Source organism: Macaca fascicularis, chromosome 8 (assembly GCF_037993035.2).
Source record: "Macaca fascicularis isolate 582-1 chromosome 8, T2T-MFA8v1.1".
Lineage (NCBI taxonomy): Eukaryota > Metazoa > Chordata > Mammalia > Primates > Cercopithecidae > Macaca > Macaca fascicularis.
Window position 1 is genome coordinate 66496582 of NC_088382.1, and position 24712 is coordinate 66521293.

The following is a 24712-nucleotide window of genomic DNA, read 5'->3' on the forward strand; positions in this document are numbered from 1 at the left end:
AAGATATGGTATTAGTCAAGCTGTTCTCTTTGGACTATTTAACAAGCAAAAACCTTAATTCCCTGCTGTAATTCAAATTAAGGTATTATTTCTTGAAAACCTGGGGAAATAAATGAAATTTTGGAACAGTTTACATTTTTTCAAAATAAAGATATGACAAAGGGTATATATTTTACAAGCCACAAGTAGAACTTCATTTATTTACAGTTTATGCCTGAGGGGTTGGATGAGACTATGTTCATATGTAGAGTTTATGCTAGAATATGGGGAAGGATTGCTTACCAATCCGTGTCATAAGGGGACACTAATTAAGTTTGGATAACAGCTAGAGAAGAGAAAAAACCTAAGGCCGATATTTAGATCTCTTAAAATGTTTGTTGCAAACCCAGTGCCTCTCAGATGCCTGCTCTGTGCCAGATACTGTGCCAGTATTATGGAGCTTTGAAATGATTCCACTTTTGTAGTTTGCTATGTGAGTGACATGTTTTGCTGTGAGGAGAACTTGGAGGGTTTTCCTGCTGTCTTGAGAATGTGACATCATACATTATGAGACCGCACATGTTAGCTGCTGAAATTCAAATACATAGAAACTCCAGAGTTTCACAGATACTCCAAAAGCTTAGGCTGCACTCCACTAGCCACTTCTCTGACAAAACAAAGTTAGCCAGCGTCCAGGTGCCTTCTAGTAGTCACATATCTCTGCTGCCATCTCTTGGATGCCATCTCTTCTGAGAACTGCTTGTGTAAAGATACACCTCAATCTTTGATTAGACTCTCCTTTCCACAGAGGCCTGCTTCCATCCCACTTGAGCAATTTGACTTTAATAATTTTGAAGCTCACTCACTATGTGGTAAATGGACGTTATCTAATCGAGGGTATTTCCTGTGAAATGTGCTCATGTGTAAGCATTGTGACCCAAAAGAAAAAATACCTCTTTGTATGGCAATAAACTGAGTGATTTGCGATATCATACCATGATAATTTCTTTAACCATACAGAACAGCCAGGCACTTTACATGCATTATATTATTTGGTACTTATGATAATAGTTATCATTTCCATACTGGAAGGACATCTCATGGAAAACTGACATTTTTTACAAACTCTACAAGTAGTAAGACAGTTGGGAGAAAAGTCCTGGGAGTTATCACTTGGTTCACTATAACAGAAGGACAAGGTGGTCTGGATGTACCATTTTGGTCCCACGGGGCTGGCTGGGCTGGTGTGGCTGCCTGGACCACTACTGTGCCCTCCATCAGTGACAATGAGCCCTGGACAGAGAAGGACTGGTGGGTCAAGAACATTCAGGGCATTTTTCCCTTGCTCAATGCTCCAATGTAACCCACCATCAGTAGAAAGGTTGAAAAAGTACACTTCCGGCTGAACGCAGTGGTGCACGCCTGTAATCCCAGGACTTTGGGAGGCTGAGGCAGGTGGATCACCTGAGGTCAGGAGTTTGAGGCCAGGTTGGCCAACATGGTGAAACCCTGTCTCTACTAACAATATAAAAAATTAGCCAGGCGTGGTGGGGGGTACCTGTAATCCCAGCTACTTGGGAGGCTAAGGCAGGTGAATAACTTGAAACTGGGAGGTGGAGGTTGGGGTTGCAGTGAGCCGAGATTGTGCCATTGCACTCCAGTCTGGGCAACAGAGAGAGACTCAGTTGAAAAAAAAAAAAAAAAACACATACACACACACACACAAAAGTACACTTCCAAAAAGGGAACTTCCTTGTGACATAAATAATCTCTGTCACCATCAGCCTCCCAATAAGCTCAATTATGACATAGGATAGAAAGTGGGGCGAGGTGATCTTTCCCTCCCCTGCTTCTATCTCAACATTTCATGACTGCATGAGCTGCAGAACGAGCAGGTGTTAATTATCTAAGAAGAACAAAGAGAACAAAGTGCCCCACTGGCTTGTTGAGAAATGCTCAGTTACTTTCTGAGACAGCCTCAGCTTGGCTCAAACCTAATCATTTGCTAAGCCAAAGAGGCTCAGGAATAGTTGAAAGTCAAAGTCAGGAAATAGTATCATGCAACCTCACCGAGACAAAATAGAAAGGAACAGAGCTTCCTGTATAATATACACTTGGAAAAACACAGTAACTAGACTAATAGATTAATTGCTTCCTCTCAATAATTTTTTAATTTAATTTTTTATTGTTAGTTTTCAATACAACACACACATACTGTGGATCTAGAAACAAATGACTATTGCGTGGCAGGGCAGCAATGGAGGGATGGCGGGTTGCAGGCCTGCTAGGGAACCATCTAGTGTTGACTCAAGAATAGGGCTCCATGGGGCAAGCCCAGGAGCAGAAAGTGATCATGAGGAACTGGAGAGGATAGTGGAATTCAGCTCTGCGATGTCAGGAAGATAAGTCCAATGCCCAGGGCCTGAGTCACAGGTATGAGGTATGAGGGACAAGGTATAGTCCAGGAATTTGGAGTCAAGAAGAGACCAAGCAAAAAGCTGACCAAAAGCACGCGGTAAGTTATTCCTGAGTCAGCCCCAACTTACGGAAGCCCTTGCACATATTAGGCACGAAGGAAATATTTGTCGGATGAATGAAGGGATGCTTGAAGAATGAGGGTCTGTAAGGTTTGCCTTTCAAGGCTCATGGGACCTGATGATAGGATGTGTTGGTCAGGATCCAAGTGTGAGTGGGAGCAGAGCGGGCAGCAAAGTGACAGATCTGATTCCACATACAAATGGGTCAACAAGGCAGGAATCCAAGTAACTGAAAGAAACAATTATCTGTAAATTGAATGCCAGGAAAGTGTGGAGAGAGGTGGAGGATGAGGGAGATTTCATGGCATAATTTGGGGAAGAATATCCCGAGGTGGAGAGAAAGTAAAGAGTGAAAATAGGACACTAGCATAAGGCATCAGAATAGCCAGGGCATGCAGTGTATGGGGCCTGTGGGCCAAGAAGCCAGGAAAGCTGTCTGAGCCTGAATGGGGAGAGCTCAAATTCCGGCTGAGAACTTCAGACAGGGGACATGCCCATCACTGCATCATCTCATCACAATAGATGTGAGACCGGGGAAAGAAAGAGTGAGTTCTCTGAAGGGTTAGGCCTGTGTTGTGGTGTAGCAGGACATTCACGTAGTCCATAATTCTCTCTGAATTATGGAAATATCATGGCATTACCAAAAAGGGAAAAAAGCGAAATTATGGCACAAAAATTTTACAACATGTGTCTATTTTCCATCTTACGGACAATAAAATAGGAAACAGGACAGCATTGTAAGTGCAGTTGACCCTTAAACAACTTGGGAGTCAGGGGTGCCGAACTCCTGCACAATCAAAAATCCACATATAACTTTTGACTTTCCCCAAACTTAACTACTAATAGCTTACTGTTGACCATAAGCCTTACCAATAACATAAAACATTGACTAACACATATTTCGTATATCTTATGTGTTAAATACTGTATTCTTACAATAAAGTACGCTACAGAAAAAGTGTTATTATTAAGAAAATTGTAAGGAAGAGAAAATATATTTACTGTTCATTAAGTGGAAGTGGACCACCATAAAAGTCTTCATCCTCATCATCTCATATTGAGTAGGCTGAGGAGGAAGAGAAAGAGGAGGGTTGGTCTTGCTGTTTCAGGGGTGGCAAAGTTGGAGGAAATCCACCCATAAGTGGATCTTCGAAGTTTAAAACTGTTTAAGGGCCAACCATCAATGCAATGTGAACAACAGATCTAGTGCTCTGCTAAACTCTTGAGAGTGTGACATGGAAGGAAACTACCACATACAACTAGTGATGGGATTTTCCCCCACCTTAAACGTGTTTGGAACAAGGAAGATGTAAATTTTTTAAAAGGAGTAGTTTAAAAACCTTCTAGGTGTCGCATTTACAATGCAATTCATTGTTATAAAATACTGATAACAATTGTATATCTAACATACTTTACCAAGAGAAATACTTTACAGGGGTTTACATGGCACATTTATCTCCTCCACTCTATAAAGCACAATCTTGTTTAAGTGAAGAATTTTGTGTCTTCATTTGGAGGATTTCTTGTGATTAGAAAATCCTTTTTGCTAGAATCATGGTGGTTGAAAAATTGTGCTTAGTGTTCTGATTTTCCAAGTTTCCTTTGCACAGGCAAAAGATGTAGAGAGGAGGAGAAGAGGAAAACAGAAAGAGGAAATTTTTGTCCAAATAATGACAATGGAAAGGTGAACATTTAGCTAACTGAAACCAACCCAATAGTCTCATAGATAGTTTCTTGCATAAACACAGAACTTGACCCTTCTGGTCTTAAAGCTTAAACCTTACATTTGTTTTATCTGAGTTCCTTCCTCAGGAAATGACCTTCAGGTCTCTCAAAAAAAGTGACAAAGAATTGAAACTCACCAGATCATCACATTCAGACAATGAGATGGAAGACCCCTCATTCATCCTGGTTGCTTCTCTGGCCCTCCCTAATTCCTGTTTTCTTACACATTGTCACATTTCTTCCCTACTATAGAAACCCCTAGGTTTAGGTTTAGTAGGTCAGGGAGATGGGTTTGAGACTGGGCTCCCATTGCCTTGGCTGCAGCACTGGATTAAAGACTTCTTTCTTGGCAATAATTGTCTCAGCGCTTGGCTTTCTGCTGTGTGGCAAGCCGGAGGACCTAGGCCAAACCCCTGGTGTTCTGGTAACATAACCAGAAGCCTTTGCTTTGGTGGGTACACGTGGTTATTTTCCAGCAGAAAAATAGCCAAGTGAGAAATAGGTGTTGTCTCAGAGAGGTCTATGAGGTGGGGAGCAGGAAGGGTCTGGCGGGATGGGGCTGGTGTGCGAGGCACATTCCTGAGGATTCTTTATTGGGAGAGATTTCTGCCTTAGCAAGAAACACCCTAGAAGCTTCTTGCCTGGGGCAGATGGTTGATTCTGTATGCAGTCTTCTAAATGGTGTGGGGTTTGCCAAACATGGTGCTTAGAATCTGGACTATCCCTTGTATTTCTGTCTTTCTTTACCCCAACCTCTTGCTCGGTGGCCTCTTTCACTTCACTTTGAAGTGCCTGTCTTCGTTTGTTCAGACTGCTGTAAAAAAATTACCATAGACTGGGTGGCTCACACAACAGAAATTTATTTAACACGGTCTGGAGTCTGGGAAGTCTGAGATCAGGGTGCCAGCATGGTCAGATTCTGCTGGGGGCCCTCTTCCTGGTTTGTAGACAATTTCAGACCTCACATGGGGAGAGCGAGAGGAAACAAACACTCTGCTGCCTTTTCTTGTAAGGCACTAATGTCATTCATGAGGGCTTCACTTTAGTGACCTTATCACCTCCCAAAGGCCTAACTCCAAATACCATCACACTAGGGGCTCGGGCTTTAACATATGTATTTAGAGGGGATAATCCATGGCAGTGCTGAATAGTCTAGGGATCCCAGGCTCTTCAAAATCTCTCTGGTTTGCATCTGTTCTTGCCCAGTGAACCCTGCTGTGTATGTACCTTGTTTTGGTCAGATATTCCTTGTTTTTGTTTGTTTTGTTTTTTCTTTTATCTATAGTGAACCACAGGAGATTTGGGGGCTGATTATATCTGACTGCTGGTAGCCCAGTACATGTGATTTCTGGTCCTCACTCTTCACTAGACCTGGGACCTAGGATGAGTCATTTCAACTTGCAGTATTTCAGCTTTCTCATCTACAAAATAGAAAGGTCCTAAATGTTTTATATGATTCTGGAGCTTCTAGTTCCAACATTTTGTCACTACAAGAATTTCCCCTAAATCATTCCTTTCTTATTATAGTCATTGATTACTTAAATTCAGTGATGTTGAGATGGATGGCTGTGTTTCCTTTTTCTTTAACAATGACCACAACTGTATGTCATTATTATTATTTAGTAGAAAGCTTGAGGGGAGGAAGTATCCTTAGAATATTTTGGATTTTTCTCTTACCTGTAAGCTGGCTTTCTCATTTTGCTCCAACAGTCCTTATGATTCTGGGAAAGAGGACAGGGCAGAAGCCCCTTTGGAAGGGAGGAGCATGACCCTGGGGAAGTGGCTCTGTCTGGCTTGTGGATTGTGGGAGAGAATAAGGTAGCAGCCAAACCCCGTCTGCTGCATTAACCTCACTCTGAGCGCAGACTTTTGAAAGAGGGGGTGGCATTGAATGGGATGGAAGCAAAGCTAAAAGTGAACAGGCCCTTTCCCTTCACCCAGTGGGCCTAGACTGACACCATCTTGCATGGGGTCCTGCCAGAAACATCCTACAGCCACATCAGAATAAATGGTATGGCAGGTGGGTGTATGTAGACAGATGAGGCTCAGAATTTATTGACCATGAGTCTGTTTTGACCTTGAGTATCTTGGAAGGTGTCTTGGAGTTCCCATGTAGCAGAGGAGAGACGGAGGGGCTGAGGTCAGAACCACTAGGTGAGGGTAAGCACCCAGGGGCCTTGCCATAGGGAGCATGGTGACCCTATCCACCAGGGCTGCAGAATAGATGAGAGAGCCAAAGCAAGGCCATGCCAGCAGCTGAGAAAGATGCCAGGCCTGACAGAGACAACATGGACCTTGAGATGCCAGGTGCAGGGTTCAGGAGCAGAGGTGAGCTGGGCCTGGCAGAGAGGACTCCATTGCTGCAGGGGCCAGCAGGGGCCCAGACAGCAGGGCCTACACTGACTGCCCACAGACCTGTGACCTGTGTCTCCCTCGCCCACCTGGGGACATGGTAACTCCATGTGTATCCCACCCACTGGGTGCCCTTGTGGCGGGACAGGCCAAAGAAGGAGCATACACTTGACATGACAGCTGCAGTGAGGAAGGAGGCAGTCGGAAGACTTACGACACTGCTTTCCTGTGAATGGACATGTTGAAAAGGCCTTTTCCCTTCCCTTGCTGTCCAGTGGAGCTGATGGGGTGGGAGACTAAGGAAGGAAAGATCAATAGTAGAAAATATGCAACACAGATGTGCTTTGCTCACTTGAGTGGAAGTGAGCACAATTTCAATCCAGCCACGGCAGCGCCGTTAGAGGAGGCTGCCTGCCTTGCGTTTCCCACCTGGAAGGGAGCTCCTGCCTGCTCTCTCCACATCATTTCTCCGGCTGGTGGTCTGGGCCCCAAGATGACCTGGAAGGGAGAATATTGCCTCGTCTCCCCTGGGGCCAACAGTGCACCGAATGGATGGGCTTGGTGAAGGAGGCTATGAGCACTTGAGGCTAATACTGTGGCCTCTGTCCCGTGTCTGATAAGGCCCTCCGTGTGCAGGAGTTGTTTTCTGTTAAGGAGTTACACGTGAAATAAGAGAAAGAAGTAGTCCATGAATGCCATTTTCCATTTTGGACATACAGACGGTCCCTCAAATTCGCACTTCGATTTTCCTGAATGGAAATGGCAAAGAGTGACAGGTCCATTATCAATCTACTAAAAAACTGACCTGGTGATCATGGGAGTCTTTCATGATGAATTTGATTCTATAGTCTCTTAGAATTGAGGTGAATTTGTTTTTTTAAAAATCCCAGAATATAATTCATAAAAATGGTAAATGTCTTCTCATTCCCCTTCATAAGTGTGATGCCAGGAAAGGACATTTGCAATCTCAGGCTGGGGAAAGACACTGTCATGGGAGAGGGAGAATGCTGGGCCGGAACGGGATGGGGAGGAGGAGGGAGGGCAATGGTGTTAGTAAAATTCCCCTGCATGGGAATAATGTACTTGGCACAGCCTGGTGTTCTCATAATAAAAAGAATAACTATCATTCTGCTTTCCCCATGAGGCAAAACAGATGCTGTCTCTATGACGAAGTGCTCACTCTTGAGTGGAACAGCCATTTCCACAGCCAAATGTCTCAACAGCAAACTGAAATTCCCGGGCCAGATTCCCCACTCTGTGCAGCACACCCCTGAAGCAGGTGGAGATTGTGCTCACCTCACAGTGGCAGCTGGAATGTGAGCGTGCTTGGAGGGTGGTGGTTGCGGAGGGAGGGAGGAAGGGAGAGAAAGAAGGAGACTGAGAGAGAGAAAGAGAGAAAAACAGAGAAGGAGGGGGAGAGAGAGAGAGAGAGAGGGAGACACAGCAGGAGAAGGGGGGGCAGCCAGAGAAGCAAGTGCTATAGCGTGCACCTGCGCGCGTGCACACACACACACACACACGCAGAGAGAGAAAGGCAGAGAGAGAGAGAGGGAGCCTCCGAGACAGAGGGGCAGGGAGAGAGGGAGAGACAGCAGAGAGGTGGGGCAGAGAAGCACACACACAGAGGCAGAGAGAGAGAAAGAGGGAGAGAGAGAGAGAGAGAGAGGCAGACACAGACACAGAGAGAGAGGGAGAGACAGTGCAGGGGGGAACAGAGAAGCACAAACATGCACACAGAGGCAGAGAGAAAGACAGAGAGGAAGAGACAGGAGGAGAGAGAGAGGGAGAAGCAGAGGGAAAGAGAGGCAGAGACAGGGGAGAAAGAGAGGGAGAGGCAGAGGGAGAGAGAGGGAGAGAGAGGGAGAGAGAGGGAGAAAGCGGGGAGAGGCAAGGAGAGAGGGAGAGGAGAGAGAGAGGGAGAGACAGTGGCGGGGCAGAGAACCACAGACATACACAAAGGCAGAGAGAGATGGGGGTAGGGTGGGGGAGAGTGGTGGAGAGTCAGGGAGAGAGAGAATTGGTCTCCCCATCCTGCCCTCACTGACCTCCTGCCAGGGTGCATGGGACAAGCAAGGGAGCCACCATAGTGAGAGTAGAGAACTCTCCTAATATTCCCGATTGAGAACAAAAAAGAGGTTCTGTATTTGTGGAAGGATGACTTGGATACAAAGAAGGAAGCGGCCACCTCTGCAGAGGTCTCAGGGCTGTATGCGACCTGGGCACTTACCTGCCCGCCAGACACACTGAGGCCCGCAGTGGACATGCAGGGGAGAGGGAAAGGGGGTCCAACCTGGGGAGCCCACGTGCTAGTCAGGGAAGGGGTGACATCGAATTGTGCTTTCGAGCTCACAAAGCCCTTTATTGAGCTCCACTGCATTTGTTCTTCACACGCACCCTGCGTGATGTTGCCAGGGTTTTAGCATCTCCTAGCTTACCCAGTTAACGCGACTTGGAAGTGGCAGAGACGGACTCAACTGAAGCCTGCTAACTCTCATTTGAGCCCCTTTCTACCACATGCTGCCTCTTATGGCACAGACCCCAGCACACCCAGGTGGAGATCTGCTGGAGTTTATGAGCCTGGGTACCCTGGGAAAAGATGTGGATGGGATTGGGTGAATGGAGGTGCAAGTAGTTCCTCTGTCTGGGCAGCAGTCACTACTTGGACACCACAAACACTTCCCTGCAGCTGAGCACCAGGCTCTTTAGAGCATAACATTTCCGGGGAAAATGGGAAAACTTGCAAAATGCAGTCTGTTGTTTCTGCGGGTCCATGAGAATGTTTGTCTGCTTCCTTCTTTTTGTGCGTTTATGCACAAGCAGAGGCAAATCTGAAGTGATGCTTGCAGCAAGGCCTTCTCTACAATGGCGAGGAGGCGCTCCAACTCCCTTTCCCCTCCCCTTGCTTTCTGAGGCCCCGGTTTTACTTGTCATGAAGGTGGATTCGAGGCACTCAGATGTAGGTAGGGCACAAACAAGCTGCTAAGAGAGCTGACATCCACGTGATGACGACCCCTTCCTTCTCCATGGCAATGTAAGTGCTTCCAGTGATTCTATGCATTATGATCATTTTTCGATTTAAAGGAGATTTCCATCTACCTTTCCTGGTCCATTTCTTCTTCCGAGGAGAACAAATATCAGAAAAATAAAAAGAAATCAAACAGCACAAGTATTTAACGCGAGTCTGGCTGCTCCTGGCCAATCCGCCCACCTTTTAAAGGACAGAGGTGAGGGGCCAAATCTTCCTTGGATAAGTGCCTCTGCTAGAGTCACAGACTGGCTCAGCGATCTTAGCACTTAGCCTTTCAGTTACCCAGTTTCCACATCTGTGCAATGTGGACACAAATATACCTATCCTGTGGGGTGGTAAGGAGGATTAAACCAAACATGCACATCCCAGGTGGAACACAGTGCCAGGCACACAGTGCACACTCAGGTATGGTTTGCTGGATCCTCAGCTGCAGCACATGTGTTCCAGACCCGTTTGCTACCACAGGTGTACTTGTGTCACGGGAAAAGGGAAAGGCAAAAGCCACGTGCTTGAGGCACATGAGCTCCACGAAGCTCAGAAACTTTCTCTGGGGACAGAGGGAGGTGAATTTGCTAGGGGCCCCGCCTCACGCCTCCTCCTATCCTCACGGTAACAAATGCTTCAAATAGCATCACCTGTCAGAGTGTGTTCAGTTTCTAGATTGTCAGGCAAAACCTCAATTAAAAAGAGAAAAAAAACCACCAGGAAACTTAGTTTAGATCATGTCACATGGCCAAGAATATGTCAGTTCTGGAGGAAACTTGGTTGTCAGAAGGTAAGATATTCATGGCACCCCACAGAGCCGAATTTCCAGGGTGGCAATATTTTGTCCAGGGGTTAGTTTCTCTTCTAATGAAGGCTGTCACACTGCAATGCTCTGGAGGATGTGCAGACTGGAGGAGCCCAGCCCTGTGCATGACACCCTCCAACAACAAGGAGATTGCATCTTACAACTATCAGGAAAATAGATTTGCTGCTGAGCACTTGTCTTGGTGCAGTTTATTAGACTGCATCGGTCGTCTTAGGCTGCTTTGTCCTCAACACAAGACTTCAGACGAGGAAGGGCATGTGAGATGAAAACACAAAGGGAGAATACACAAAAGGTAGAGGCTCATCTTCACCAAGAAAGGATAGGTGGGTTGCCTAGGTGATGATGGGGAGCACAGAAAAGGTGCCCATGCAGTCCCTGGTGTCCTGGGGACACAACAGTGCGGGCTCTCCTTTTGAAAGTGGTTTTGAGGTGACTACCGTGTGCTGCCATTTCCATTCTTGTCCTGTAAGAGAGGCAGGAGTGTGTCAATGGGATTGTCTCTGTGCCCAGTGGGACTCAGTGACAGCAGCCAGCTGAGGTAGCAAATGCAACAGCGTGGCGGATCTGACTGCAAAGTCTTTGCCAGGCTCAGGCTTGCTTGGGCCATTGAAGGATTCTGCGTGTTTTCTCCTCTGGCCTCCGATGTGTTCAGTATTCCTCCAGTATGCCTACCCTCTGAGGCCGGAGATTGGAGGTCATCAGGCTGTCAGCTGGCAGAGTGGAAGTCCCTTCTGACCTTGAAAAGCCAGCAAACTGCTATCCACAGTCTGAGAAGTAGCCACCCTCACATGTTGCCCATGCCTTGATGAAATACCTACCCAACTTTGAGGCCTTCCCCATGTGCCTTTAACCCTCCCGTACCAGGGATTTTCAAGTAGCTGTTTCTTTTCTTTGGAAATTTTCTCTTTCTCTGTCTAGACACATTCTTCAAAGTCTAGACAGAGACCCAACTCCTCCAGGAAGCCTGTGTGCATGATGTCAGTCTCTGATAGTTTTTCCTTCTTCTCATTACCTGCATTTTCTGTACAAATTTACCACAGACTTGCCTGTGTCATGGTTACCTTAGAAATAATGTTGATCTTGTTTTACATTTTCTTTCATTTCTAAAAGGCAAGCATTGTACTTAATACTTCTTTGAATGTCTGCAGACCAGCACATAAAAAGAGCTCAATGTTGCTTTTTAAAATGGCCTTTCTGTGATTTTGGGAGAACCTGGTTTACACCGTGGACTATCAGGGGTGTGTGTGTGTGTGTGTGTGTTGATGGACAGCCATCCTGCTGGAGGTCTCAGGAAGTGGGAGTAGGCAACTGTGAGATTAGACAAATCTGGAATATCCACAGCATTGTCCCCTTTAATACATACCAAATGGGAACTGCAGTGGCCAAGAGTGACTTGTTTCAAAGGCTCCTTTCTTTCCCCTGCCAGCCCATGAGTATTAGGAAAGGAGAGTTGCCTAATTGATCTCTGCAGCCGCAGGACCCAGCCCAAAGCCCTGCCCTCAGTAAGTACTCATACATTTGTAGGAAACATTGTTCTCTCCTCTTCCCATCATCCCAGGTTGGCCCATGCTAATAAAAAAGAAGTCCCTCCCTTCCTTTCCTTGCCCCGCACTCATCATCCCCAAGGGAGGGGAGCATGGGGTCGGATGTGAAAGTGCGGGAAGGAGCTGGAACTGGATGGCTCCTATCATTGGGGTGGTCTCTTTCCCAGAACAGCCTATCCAGGGCCATACACTTCCTTCTTCCCTCCCTATGGAGAGGTCTGCAGTGGTCTGTCTGTCAGCCCGTGGGAAAGGGCAATTGGAGGGGAGGATGTAAATGCTCTATTATGTCCCCAGACGCAAAATGTTTCCAGTTCTGCTTCACTCACAACAAACCTGATGTTTTTGTCTCTTTCTGGATTCTTTCTGAACTCTGAGCAGGAAGAGGAGCCGTCATTAACTATCACTACCACATCTTACTAAAGGGAAATATCTGGAAATAACATATCTTGAAAAATGAATGCTGGGCCTGCCTTACTGTCTGTATGTGTCACTCTTGGAGGCCAGTCTCTCACTTCACCTCCAGGCAAGGGTTCAGTGTTGGTGTGAACCATGGCAGGACTGATGCCTCTGGATTTCAGAAAGAAGAAGAAAGCAACAGACTTTTCTGAGCATTTCTTTTTGCCCTGAGCTGGCCTCTACTATCTGGGAGACCGTATATTTGCAAGAGGTTCTATGTAATGGCTTTGAGGATTTGGGGGAAAGTGGGTGAGGAGAAGCCTAATGTGAACTCAGATATGCAGGTCTCCTAAGGTATGGAAGGAGAGTTTATGTATTCACCATGCCTTTTCTTTTCTTCATACTTTGATGGTATGAAGTGTGAAGTGGGTAGCTAATTCCCAGAGATCACACACAACTCCTCTGAGAGCTTGCCTTTCATATGCAAAACAACCAATCCACAGCCTACTCCCACCACCTCCTCTATGGGGTTTCACACTCTGGGCCAGTGTTCCCTTCCCTAATCACCTGAGGACAGGGACCAGACAGCTAAGGACAGCCCCTAAGGCCTGAGAGCCCTGAAATGATTCAAACCAGCCAGTCCTAAGCCTGCGTGTCCTGCCTTGCCTGTGTTCCCCATAGAAACCACAGTAAAGGCTCTTACTCGTGCTTTACTCCCGCACCCACCTCCAGACTGACCCTGACGCTTCCCTCTATGCACTGCCCCCATGTAGTGCACCCCGTCCTCTTGGGACCTGTGAGTAATGAACTATCTCTTCAGTGGCACTTGTCTCCTGATCTGTTGGCCTTTCCAGATCTCAATGATAAAAAAGCTTATATTTTAAAAGTTTAGAATTACTGAACTTGAAAGAGAGTTATGAATAGAAGAATAATATCTCCATCTCTCATTGGAAACTCACTTTGTGCCAGTCGTTGCTGTAAGTTTATTCACTGCATTACTTCATTCAGTCTTCACACGTTCTCCTGCCCACTGATGTATTTTTCAAATCAGGAAAATGACTGGGATCAGAGGAGAAAAATAAACCTTCCAAGGTGACACATCCAGGGAGCGGACAAGCAGACTCAGAAGACAGCACACATTTGCTGAAAGGAAAGAAAATGGTGGAAATGGCTGTGGGCTGGCTTCAAAGTGAAGGATTTTGTGTTTGTGAGAACTGGAAATCACTGTTGCCTGCATGAAGTTGCAGCAGATAAGCCATCTGGTCTTTGCACATGAAAGACCTCTATCCCTGGTTATTTATTTATTTTTTAATTAATTAATTAATTAATTAATTTTCAGACACAGTCTCATTTTGTTGCCAGGCTAGAGTGCAGTGGGATGATCTTAGCTCACTGCAACCTCTGCCTTCCTGATTCAAGCGATTCTCCTGCCTCAGCTTCCAGAGTAGTTGGGACTACAGGGGTGCACCACCACGCACAGCTAATTTTTTGGTATTTTTAGTAGAGACGGGGTTTCATCATGCTGGCCAGGCTGGTCTGGATCTCCTGACCTCGTGATTCACCCACCTCGGCCTCCCGAAGTGCTGGGATTACGGGTGTGAGTCACTGCACCTGGCCCTGGCCCTGGTTTTTTAATAACTGGTGATGAAAACTGATGGGTTGGCTGGACACCCATGAAGAGTCTTCTGCTTATCAGCTGAAGACAGGGCCAGGCCTCACAAATCCCTGCCACTCACAGGCTCCTGTTCTCACGCTCTAGGTAGCTCAGAGACCGCTGGAAGTCTGAATCACATCAAGCCATTGCCTGAGCCACAGTTCCTCACGGCCTCACTGGGCTTCTGTTGCTTAAAGGCCCCAGGGAGTGATTTGTGGAAACCATAAATCCATTTTACAGTTGAACATCAACTGTAATGCCTTCTACTCAAAGGAAGCCAAGAATTAAATTTCAGAAAAAGTGAACGCCGCAAACTCCGGCTGTTTACATCACATCAAAAGATGTTGAAAATTCAAGTTCAGTTGCTGCCCGTCTTCCCGTGTTTTTCAATTTTGCTGTAAGAGAGATTCACAAAGGTGGTGTTTCTTTCTTTCTTTTCTTTTTCTTTTTCTTTTTTTTTTTTTGCCAGATTCTTTGTAACTTAAAACTGATTGACATTGGTCTGATGCATGTGTGTGGTGTAGACAGTCCAGGAATTTCAAGTCCATGTGGGCAAGGCACCATATTTCAAAAGACAACCTAGAGGGGAAGTGTTAGTGCCTCGAAATTCAGTGTGAGTTGAGCATCAGAATCACCTGGCAGGCTCTATGAATGTGACCTCAACTAATGGCCCTTTGACACTACCTGCTGGAGCCGGCCAGGTTTGCCCATCTCACTTATTAAACGCTTGCTCCTTCAGAAAATCCTACTTTAGCTTTTGTTTAGCTGGGAAGTTCAAAGACAGATCTTTCCTTCCAAAAAACATATTCGAGGCCGGCAGGGTCTGGACAAGAGGATGCTTTAAATAGCTCTTACTATTTTCCCCCATTAACTTGGTGGGCCACCCCACCAAGGATGTACATCTTTAAATTCTTCCAGAGAATTCAGATGTCAGCACCAGCAGAACACAAAGAATGAATGGTTACTACCGGTGTGTTATGGAGGAGGAATCAGCACTCTGGGTGACAGCGCACGGATTTTCTATTTTTGTATTTTGTTTGTTTGTTTGTTTCCAGTCAGAGTCTTGCTCTGTTGCCCAGGCTGGAGTGCAGTGGTGCAATCTCGGCTCACTGCAACCTTCTCCCAGGTTCAAGCAGTTCTGCTTCAGCTTCCCAAGTAGCTGGGATTATAGGTGCGTGCCACCACACCCAACTAATTTTTGTATTTTTAGTAGAGCCAGAGTTTCACCATGTTGGCCAGGCTGGTCTTGAACTCCTGACCTCGTGATCCACCCGCCTTGGCCTCCCAAAGTGCTGGGATTACAGGTGTGAGCCACCACACCCTGCCAGATCAACTGTTTTTGGAGTTGGTCATCACTTGGTTAAGGTGTACAATTTTGCCATTTTGGTAGATTGAAAATGGTCAAATTTTAGCAGTTTCATACAGTTCAACCCCATTCTACACATTTTTCCCATCCTACTGTTATCTGGAGTGAGGGTGACCCACCAACCTGGTTTGTTTAGGGCTGGTCCACTTATGGCATTGAAATCCCACATCCAGGGAGGCCTCTCTGTCTTAGGCAGACTGGAGTGGTGGGTCACAGCTGGGAGACCAGGTTCAAACTCCTCAGCTTGGGGTATGGGGCACCCCATCTTGCCTGAGTCCTCTGCTCCATTAAGGTGTCATTGATAAGGGCAAACATAATTATAGTCAGCAAGTGCCATTGTACGTGACCTCATTACTCCTCAGAACAGTCCTCTGAGGCTTACAGAAGTTAGGTAGCCTCTGCAAGACCTCACCTATATTGGGGCTGAAGCTGTCCAGCATTCTGCTGTGTGCCAGACACTCTGCTGGGCCCTTTATAAGAAGACAGGCTAGGCTTTTGAAACTGAAAATGGAAAAATGTTAAACAACTAGTCGTTGGATAGCATTCCTTTGAAAATGTGGTACTCCCTCCTGGATTTGAGGACACAGAAGTAGTTTGGTGACACTGCACCCCCTGTGAAGCCTTGGAGGCAGGGCGTGGCTCCCCGACTGTGCAGTGCGTGGGGAGCGGTCAGGTAAGGCCAGTGCCTGATAGAACAGTCAGGAATCCCACACCTGACTGTTCTGTTTGGACACGTGGATTAATTTTTGGATTTTCTCCCTGTGGATTATTGCTCTTATGAACAGCTTTTAAAAATGGGGATTACTGGTACCTAATATACTGAAAAATAAAACCAGAGCACTAGACAGTTCTTTCAAAGACAGCTGTTGGCCTCCCGACTTGATCAACTGTATTCCTCAAATGGGGGTGCTGTGGTTTCCCCAAGGAGATGAGAAACCACAGCACAAACAAAGAACATCTTGGTGGAGAGCTGATTATATTTGAAGATCTGGGGAGTTTTTCTCCATTGAAAAACAAACTAAAACAGACTCACATAAGAGGAAGGTTGGAAAAATCTTATGAATTTCTAATGTAAAATATGCAGAATTAATGCTTTTGAAGTTACTTCAGCTCTACTCCTAAGCTCTCAGGTCACAGAGTTAAATTTTGAAGTGTACGGAACCGGACTTCAGTAATAAACCATGGAGCGCTGAGCTTACACGTCATTCAATTATCCTCTGAACTTGATTTTTTTTCTTTTGTCATGTAGGTCACCAATAATGTGGAATCCATTTCGTGGAGACAAGCTACTTTTAATCAAAAATTGTAAGACATGGTGAGTACTCAAGCATATGACTATAATTTTCTGAATAGACTTTAGATACCAGATTTTAAAAGCATTTCAAAATGTCTACATCGTAGCAGAAGCTTGGATTAAGCTATTTTATATTTCATAGTCACTGTGGTTTGGTCTCTAAAATTATGTACATTGTCATTGAATAAAATTCTTCTTAAACAACTAGAACACTTGGTTGATTTTAAATGACTAATTATTGTTATATTATGTGAGAGCACATAAGGTATGTTCTGCTTTACAAGTAAAGCCTGGCAACGTTTCCCATGGTTTGCAATTCAAATTGGATGGCTCTGAGTCATTTAAAAGCAGGTGAGCAGCAGATATAAAACAGTTTTTTGAAAGGGGCTATTTGTTTCTCCTATCTTGGCTTTGCTGAAAAGAATTATTTAAGGCTGACAGAGGAATGAGGATGAAGCAGGAGTTGGGCTCAGTTTTGTTCACTAGTTCAGTTAGCCTAGTCATTAGCTTAGCATTTTGAAGCTTCAGTGTTAGAATCTATAGCCGTTCCCCTAAGAACAAAGTAAAATGTGATTTCCAAGTCCAAAATAATGAAAAAGTTTCAATGATATTGAACAGGCTATGTGGAGGAGAGCAGAGGAAATCAGCAAGCTCCTGCCTCCTCACGGCTGTCTTGGGGAGAATGTTGAGTGGATTGATGTTTTTATACATATTAGACTGTTTTGATGAGATGGCCTTGCCAAGTAGGTGTTTGTTTTGTTTCTTTTCTTCCTTCTGTGTAAAGATGTTTAATTCCTTGAGCCATCCTCTAGTTCCTATGGTTTTGTCATTGTTCTCTTAGGAAAGAGAAAGGTAACAGGAAATATGCACTCTTTACCCTTTCTTTGTTCTCAGGGGGCATTGTGATGTTACCTTGAGTTCTGTATTGAGTTTTCAGTGACAGTGTTATGAGACGTGTGAGTAAGCATTTAACAATGACCAAGAAGTAGTCAGATTCAAACCCAGCAATACAGAATTCTCATTTTAATTTCAAGTTATGGATATTTGTCTTTGATTTTTATGGATTTTGCCATTTTTAAACAAACAAGATTTCAATGTTTATCTTCTCTGTAGGAGATGGGAAGGCCTGTGAACATTTTAGCAACCCAAAAGATGATTCCTTAGTTTTTCCTCAGGGGAATGTTTTATTTATAGGTAATCAAAGGAAATGTTTGTTTCCATGGGGAAGTGTAGATAAAATATAAAATCGGTTTTTCACTATCAACTAGGGATCACTAGGCAATATGTTAGTACAGAGATGTAAATGTGAAAAGGAAAAATGTGAAGCAGTATTATTTTTAAATATAAGTTTGCCACTTCTCTAACTCCCCCGCCCTAAAAAAGAGATTCGAGTTGTCCAAGATAGCTGTAAACTTGAGTTCCTATTACTTTGCATATATATTCAGGGAATGAGATGAAATTAACAAAGGAGGAGAGAAAGCAACTCCGGACCCGAAGCACAACTGCTGTTGTGTTGATGCGGAAAATGACTGACTCATAGACTTTCCGCAGAAGCTGCCATGATTCTTTGAGTTGTGTTAAGAAAAGACTCTGGAGCTCTGGAGAGTCTGGCTTTGAATCTAGGCTTGACCATTTATGGATTATGTGAATTTGAGCACGTTACTTAACATCTAGGCTCCGTTACCTTGTCTATAAAGTGGGCACCAACAATATACCTTGAAGTTTTTTAAAAAATAGAACCAAATAAGTTAATATTTGTGTAACTCATGCTGAAGTTTCTGACAAAATAAAAATTCTTAAGTGTTTACCTTTTTAATTACTCTAACAAATATTTACCACTAATATTTGACATGTAATTAAAATTTTCAAAAATTTAATTTTTTTCCTGGTGTTAAAATAAAATTATCATGACAGTAATAAAAGGATAACAGGTAAGGATTATCCTTTAGTTAACTTTGGTTAATTTTAAGTGGTGTTAGTGTGATATGACTTTAGCATTACTCATTATTAGTTATTCTAAGCATCAGTTAGGAGAGAGAAATCATCCAGAAATTTGAACAGGAAAAGCTGAACATAAAGAATTATTAACTGTAACAGGGGATTGGAGTAAGGAGAGTTTGGCTAATAAGAACTAGAGGGTTCTAAGGAATATTGGCATAGCAGCTGGAAGGAGCTGCCACTCCCCCAGGCCCGAGATGAGCACCTGAGGAAGGGCTGGGCTGAGGGCCAGACCTCACTGGAAGGGCACAACCCTGTGTCACTGGATGGCAGACAGGTGACTGTGGTGAGGCACTGGCAGGACTTGCTGGAAATCCACCCTCTGGAACTCACTGGAGATATTCCTTCTAAGGTGACAAGGGAAGCTGTTTGTGGGAATGTATTTCCCCAGAGGCACTGAGCCTTTGCCCCCAGTGCCCAAGAGAGACTGCAGGAGGTGGCTGTTGGGTGCCAGGCACCCCGGCTGCCCTGCCCTAGGAGGGCAGGAGCCTGGGAGTATGGGTGAGCTGCCTGCCCTGCAGGAGCCTGTCTAGAGCAGGAAGCAAAACACTCCTGCAGCATCTCACCAGTGGCCTTTACTGACAAAATGTAACATCCTAACAGTTAGCAAAGCGAAAATATTCAAGTGGCTCAGAACCATTTTCACAGAGCAAGCAAAAAGGGTGAATTTGGAGCTGAGCATCAATAAGTGGCTAACTCTGCTAGCAGGAGAAACACTTTTCCAAAAATTTATGTGAAATATATATGGTAAAACTTATGAAAAGAGAGAATGGAAAGATACAAAGTACCTGAGAGCTTACCCCTGCTTACCCTGGTCAGTTACAGAGAACCTGAACTGCCTTGTTTTTGTCTTTTAGTGCATTTGTTTTTCTTGTAGTGAACTTGGAATGTAAAGCTTGAATTGACAAACTCTACAAGAAGCAACATTATGAAATTTGGGTTTATGGTTATAAAAACATTATGAAAAACATTATTCATCGTGCTACATAGAGTTTTCAAATGAGTACTCTGAAGAATTCTCTCTGGTTGCAGTTCTGATGAGCGATAGATCTTGTTTCTCTTAAGACATGAAACACAGCAGAGCAGTAGCTATCCCGAAGTTGAGCTCATCAGACACTAGTCAACACTGGATATTGACTTGTGCAACTGATGAGATTAGAAGGCAGTTTAAATAAGAAATTAATCAAAGGTGAAGATTAAAAAATAACAGGAAACATACATGAGATTAATACAAACATTGATAATGTAAATGTACTTCCCAGGGTAGGATATAAAATTTTCCCTAAACTTTCTTTCCCGCAGCCTTATGAATTAATTGGTACTTGATTGATTGATTGACAACTCCAGTTATTAACTAAATTGAATCAGCTGGGAAACACTGCCTGGATTACTTCCTCAGAATTATTTCCGCACAGGGACTATATGATTGAATGTAATCAAATAGACTCAAGAAGGAATTAAATTCTTTAAAGTCACTTAGGCTTTTAATTTTTTCCCTCCTTTTTTCTTGTTGTTTAATAATTGAATACTCATTTTAAAAATGTGTTATTGATATATTTAAGGAATTAAATGTCATGAACTAATACCACCTGTAACAAGAGGAAGAAATTGTTATTGAAAGAAGGGAAATAAAAAGAACAAGTTCTGCCAGACTACTTTTGTGCCTGTTTATTTGATTAATCCTGGTAAGGGAGACATATATGTCTTACAATCATTGTATATACATTGAATTTATATGCATATTCCTTTAAAATGCTATCTCATATTTCTGTGTCTCTACTTTCTGTTTAAGATCCATCTAGTTTCTCCTGGACAGGAACTTAAAACAGAAACATCTTGCAAAACTGGCTTGAGTGGGTGATGCTAAGTATACAAATAGCAGGGAGTGCTGTCTAACTAACAAGAAAGTTTAGTTTGCCAGAATTCTATTCATATCAAAGAATCTCAGAAATAGTTAGAAAGTCTGTTTTGGTAGCTGCTTACTACCTTTACGATCATAAGTAGTTTCAGGTTCTATGGTTGCTGCTTTTGCAGTAGCATTTGTGCTTCTTATTTGATCTTTTTGAAGATTTTTGTCAGGTGTTAAATAGATTGATTTAATCTTAAAAAACTTAATAGCATAACCCAATAAATCTTTTCCTAGATGCTAGTTAGTGGCCCATTCCCACTTCCCGTTATGCACGTGGTCTTGATAAGGTTGCCCCATTCAATTAATTTGTGCTTAGTAGGGGGGACACTTGAGAGCAGTTGGGACCAGTGTCTGTCAGATAAATAAATATGAATTCCTAATTAGGCAGAGTGAGAATGCCCAGAATGGTTTATCATCATAACCATTCCCAAAACAGGGTTGAGGTCTTATGGGGAGGCCTTACTCCGTTGTTTGTGATCAACCCCAGCTGGCACACAAGCCCTCAGAGTCTGCAATGATGCCTTCTCAAAGTACATTCAAGTACTTGCACTTAAATCAACAGAGTAAAAAAAATGTCAATTTTAAAAGAGATTATCATTTAAATGGTCTGTTAGAAAAACTACAGCAACATTGCTCCTCTCAAAGAAGAATGCTAAAAGGATAATTAGACATCAGCAGAATACCAACACATTACTGGGAAAAAGAAAGGGCACAGGAACTTCTAAAATTTACTGAAATAAAAATCAGCACAGGGACCTAGACCTTCATTAGAACCGAGTGATGAGATGAACTACTAACGTTGATGAACAGCAGTATAAATGTTATACGGGTTCAGAATATTCCTTGGGATTACTCAGGGAGTCAAAAATTGACACATTTTACATTTTCTTTTGTATTTAAAATAGCCAATAAAATTCATTTTGTTAACATATACTTAAATCAATATGCATGTTGCAAGAAGCCAAGTTCAAGGGCACAATTTAGCATAAATCATGTGTTAGTTGTTGCTACTGTTAACAGTCATCTCTTTTTTCCTGGGGTCAGAGCCAATTAAGAGACATATAGAAGCCTGGGAACGATCAAAATACCGGCTTTATGACTTATCAAAGCCAGATGGAAGAATAGGGTTTTATATGTGGGCTAAAGGGGATACTAATTTCTCTCCTGTGAACTGAAGTGAGTTCCGGACACTGCACGGGGTTGCACCTGCTTGGGAACTGGAGGAGAGCAAGGAGGGTGGGGTGCTGCCCCCTAGCGGTGGGCCCCGGTGCACACAGGCGACAACAGCCACAGACCCACCGCCCTCCTGCTTCATCTCCTTTGGTAATTCATGAGACAGTTTCCTGGGAAGTCCCATGTTTAATTTTCATCGTGATTGACTCTGAAACAGTATTCTCTGTGTAGCCATGAGGAAATGAGAATTTGTTTCTTATAGTTCTCCACTGAACTACTTTATCATTTCTGATTGAACCAATTCCTTATTTTCCCCTCGTAACTAACACCCACTCGCCTCCAGGTTAGAGTTTTCCTTACTTGGCAAAATCAGATACTAAATAAAATATGATAAAAATAAATCAAAACTCTTGCTTATCCTTACAGAGTTGCACAATTTCTATCTTGAATATGACAGGCCACAGTCTCAGGATTTTCTTGCTCTGATTCAAATACAAAGTGAGTAGAGCTGGTTTATGGCCCAGCAGGAGCCAAGGGCGACCCACCTACCTCCTAATCTAGAGCTCTTCCCACTTCGCAGCACTTGCTGCATAAGACCTTAAGATGCAGAGTCTCACAGAGCAGTTGCGAGTGCACTGTGGAGGCAGGTGGCTATGAGTTTGGATTTCAGCTCTGCTCTGACTAGCCCTCTGACTTTGAGAGAGGTTATGACCTTCCTGGGCCTCCAGTGCTTCATGGGCAAAATGCAGACCACAGCATTTCTGTTGCAATATTGCTGTATTTAAATGAGATTATGTGTTTGAAATGCATCTTGCTGTGCTTGGGGTAGCTTAGCACTAATAAGTGCTGGCATGACCCATTGTTAAGCTGCACTTACCCACAGTATGAATAAAAATAGTTTAATTTTACACAAGTTGTAAATGAAAAGAGAATGAGTGTGTAAACCATTTGAAAAGATAACTTCAGTTACATGGCTTCTTCCTAGAAACCAGTCGTCGGCAGAAGCGATCTATCAACACCTTCTTTCTTTTCTCATTTCTGGTTTGGTTTCTGGCTGCTCTGCCTCATTTTTCCCTTTTGTGACTGCCTTGTGTCCCTGTGAGACAACTGGGGCTCCAATCTTGTCTCCCTCTGTCCAACCACAGCTACCTTTCTTCGTCCTCACAGCCTGATGTCATGATAAGGGGAGTAACTTACCCCTTCCACATGTAACAGAAAGTAACACTTCAGCAACACCCAACTCTGGATTAATAACTCAGTTTCTTTTGGTTCTGGAACAGTTCAAAGCTCTCTTTTTTCTTCTTTTAAAAATGTAATTGACAAACACTATGTAGTACTTGCTACGTGCCAGACACTGTTCTAAGCACTTTACAAGTATTAACTCATTTTATCTTCCTATATCTAATCCAATTTTATATAAAACAGAAACCAAAGCAGAGAAGGCCTTAGTAACTTACCTGAAATTACCCAGCTAGTGCTTGGTGGAAGCAGGATTTCAGGCTGAGGAGTCTGGCCCCGGTCTCTGTGCTTTTAACAGCTCAGCCCAGCTGCTTCTCCGCCACCCTTGCGACATCATCTTCCATCTCACACTGCCAAGGGCGGGAATGCCAGACTTATTAGAAAAGCCTTGAAAAACTTAAGAATGTAAGTATTAAAAAGTTCAGCATCTCAAATATTTATCATTTATTTGTAGTGAGAACACTTAAAATATTTTCTTTGAGATGTTTTGGAATACATAGTACATTAACTATAGTCATCATGTTTTGCAGTAAACTACCAGAACTGATTCCTCCCATCTAACTGAAACTTTGCACTCTTTGACAACCATCTCCCCTTTCCCCGATCTCCCCACCATAAACATATACAACTTTTATTTGCCAATTAAAAATAAAATAAAAACAAAAAGAGGTGCAACAAACAGTTGTGCTTTCATCGTCCAAAGCACTAAGGGTAATGCTGGTCCAAGAGAATGACAGATTTTTGAGGGCGGTTTTGTTGTTTTATTTTGTTGGTAGCACAGAGGAGATGGGAGAGTTCTGAGTATAGAAAATGAGAGAGGAACTGGAACAGGGGACAGGAAATTTGCAAAATGTCAGAGCTGAAGTTGTAGAGCAAAAGAGGGATCATTGGTGGGGCTTATGGGATCGTTGTGGAGTTTACCATTGTCATCCTGAGCAAAGCCCAGGACTGAGAACAAGCAGGGAGAGGGAGGGAAGAGCCTCCGATAAGCAGTGCTGGGGCCAGAGGGAAGCCTGCTGCCGTCTCTCAACTGGGATTAGCTGCCCCATGCCTCTTGGGCTTTTTGCGTTTCTGAATTTGTGGGTGGTTGTGCCTCAGAGATGTACTGTTGGGGGCAACTGAAACACACTAAAAGTGAAATGTCGCCTCAGTTATGAGTGATCCTGATGAAGACGGTAACCAGGAAGTGTCTGAAGCCCGAGGCCACCACTCTAGAAACACCAAATGTATCGCTGAGCTCCAGAATAAAAATGATATGTGCTAACTGTAGGCGAGGGCCACATAAGCAAGGCAAAGTATTACCAAGAGGCACAATTTAAAAAAAATTATATATTTTTATTTAAAATTTTTAAGAATACAGTACATTGTTGTTAGTTATATTACCATGTTGTATAATAGACCTCTTGGATTCATTACTCCTGTCTAACAGATATTTTGTATTCTTTGACCAACATCCCCCTAACCCTCCCATCCCTGTCTCGTAACCACCATGCTATTCTCTGCTTCTTGGAGTTAGACTTTCTTAGATTCCACACATAAGTCAGGTCATGCAGTATTTGTGTTTCTGTCCTGGCTGATTTCAGTTGGCGTAATGTCCTCCAGGTTCATCCGTGTTGTCGCAAGTGACAGGATTTCCCTCTTTTTAAGGTTAAGTAGTAATCCATGGTGTATATATGCCACATTTTCTTTATTCATTCATCTGTTGAG

At 43.8% G+C, this 24712-nt stretch overlaps 2 long non-coding RNA genes across 3 annotated transcripts in view; one reads left to right on the plus strand and one right to left on the minus strand.

Annotated features, from left to right (window-relative positions):
* LOC123575201 (uncharacterized) overlaps window positions 1–24712 on the plus strand; it is a 273494-nt gene that overhangs the window by 94594 nt on the left and 154188 nt on the right. Inside the window, exon 3 of one of the 2 annotated variants that reach the window (XR_010577290.2) lies at window positions 16642–16707. This is a non-coding gene — a long non-coding RNA (uncharacterized lncRNA). Of the gene's footprint in view, window positions 1–16641; window positions 19413–24712 lie in introns of those variants that run through there. The other variant, XR_012416439.1, reaches the window with a different exon arrangement.
* Window positions 8926–23268, minus strand: LOC107130619 (uncharacterized). The gene is made up of 3 exons (XR_001492938.4): window positions 23224–23268; window positions 13332–13515; window positions 8926–10895 (listed from the first exon to the last, which is right to left on the minus strand). It is a non-coding gene; the product is annotated as an uncharacterized lncRNA (long non-coding RNA).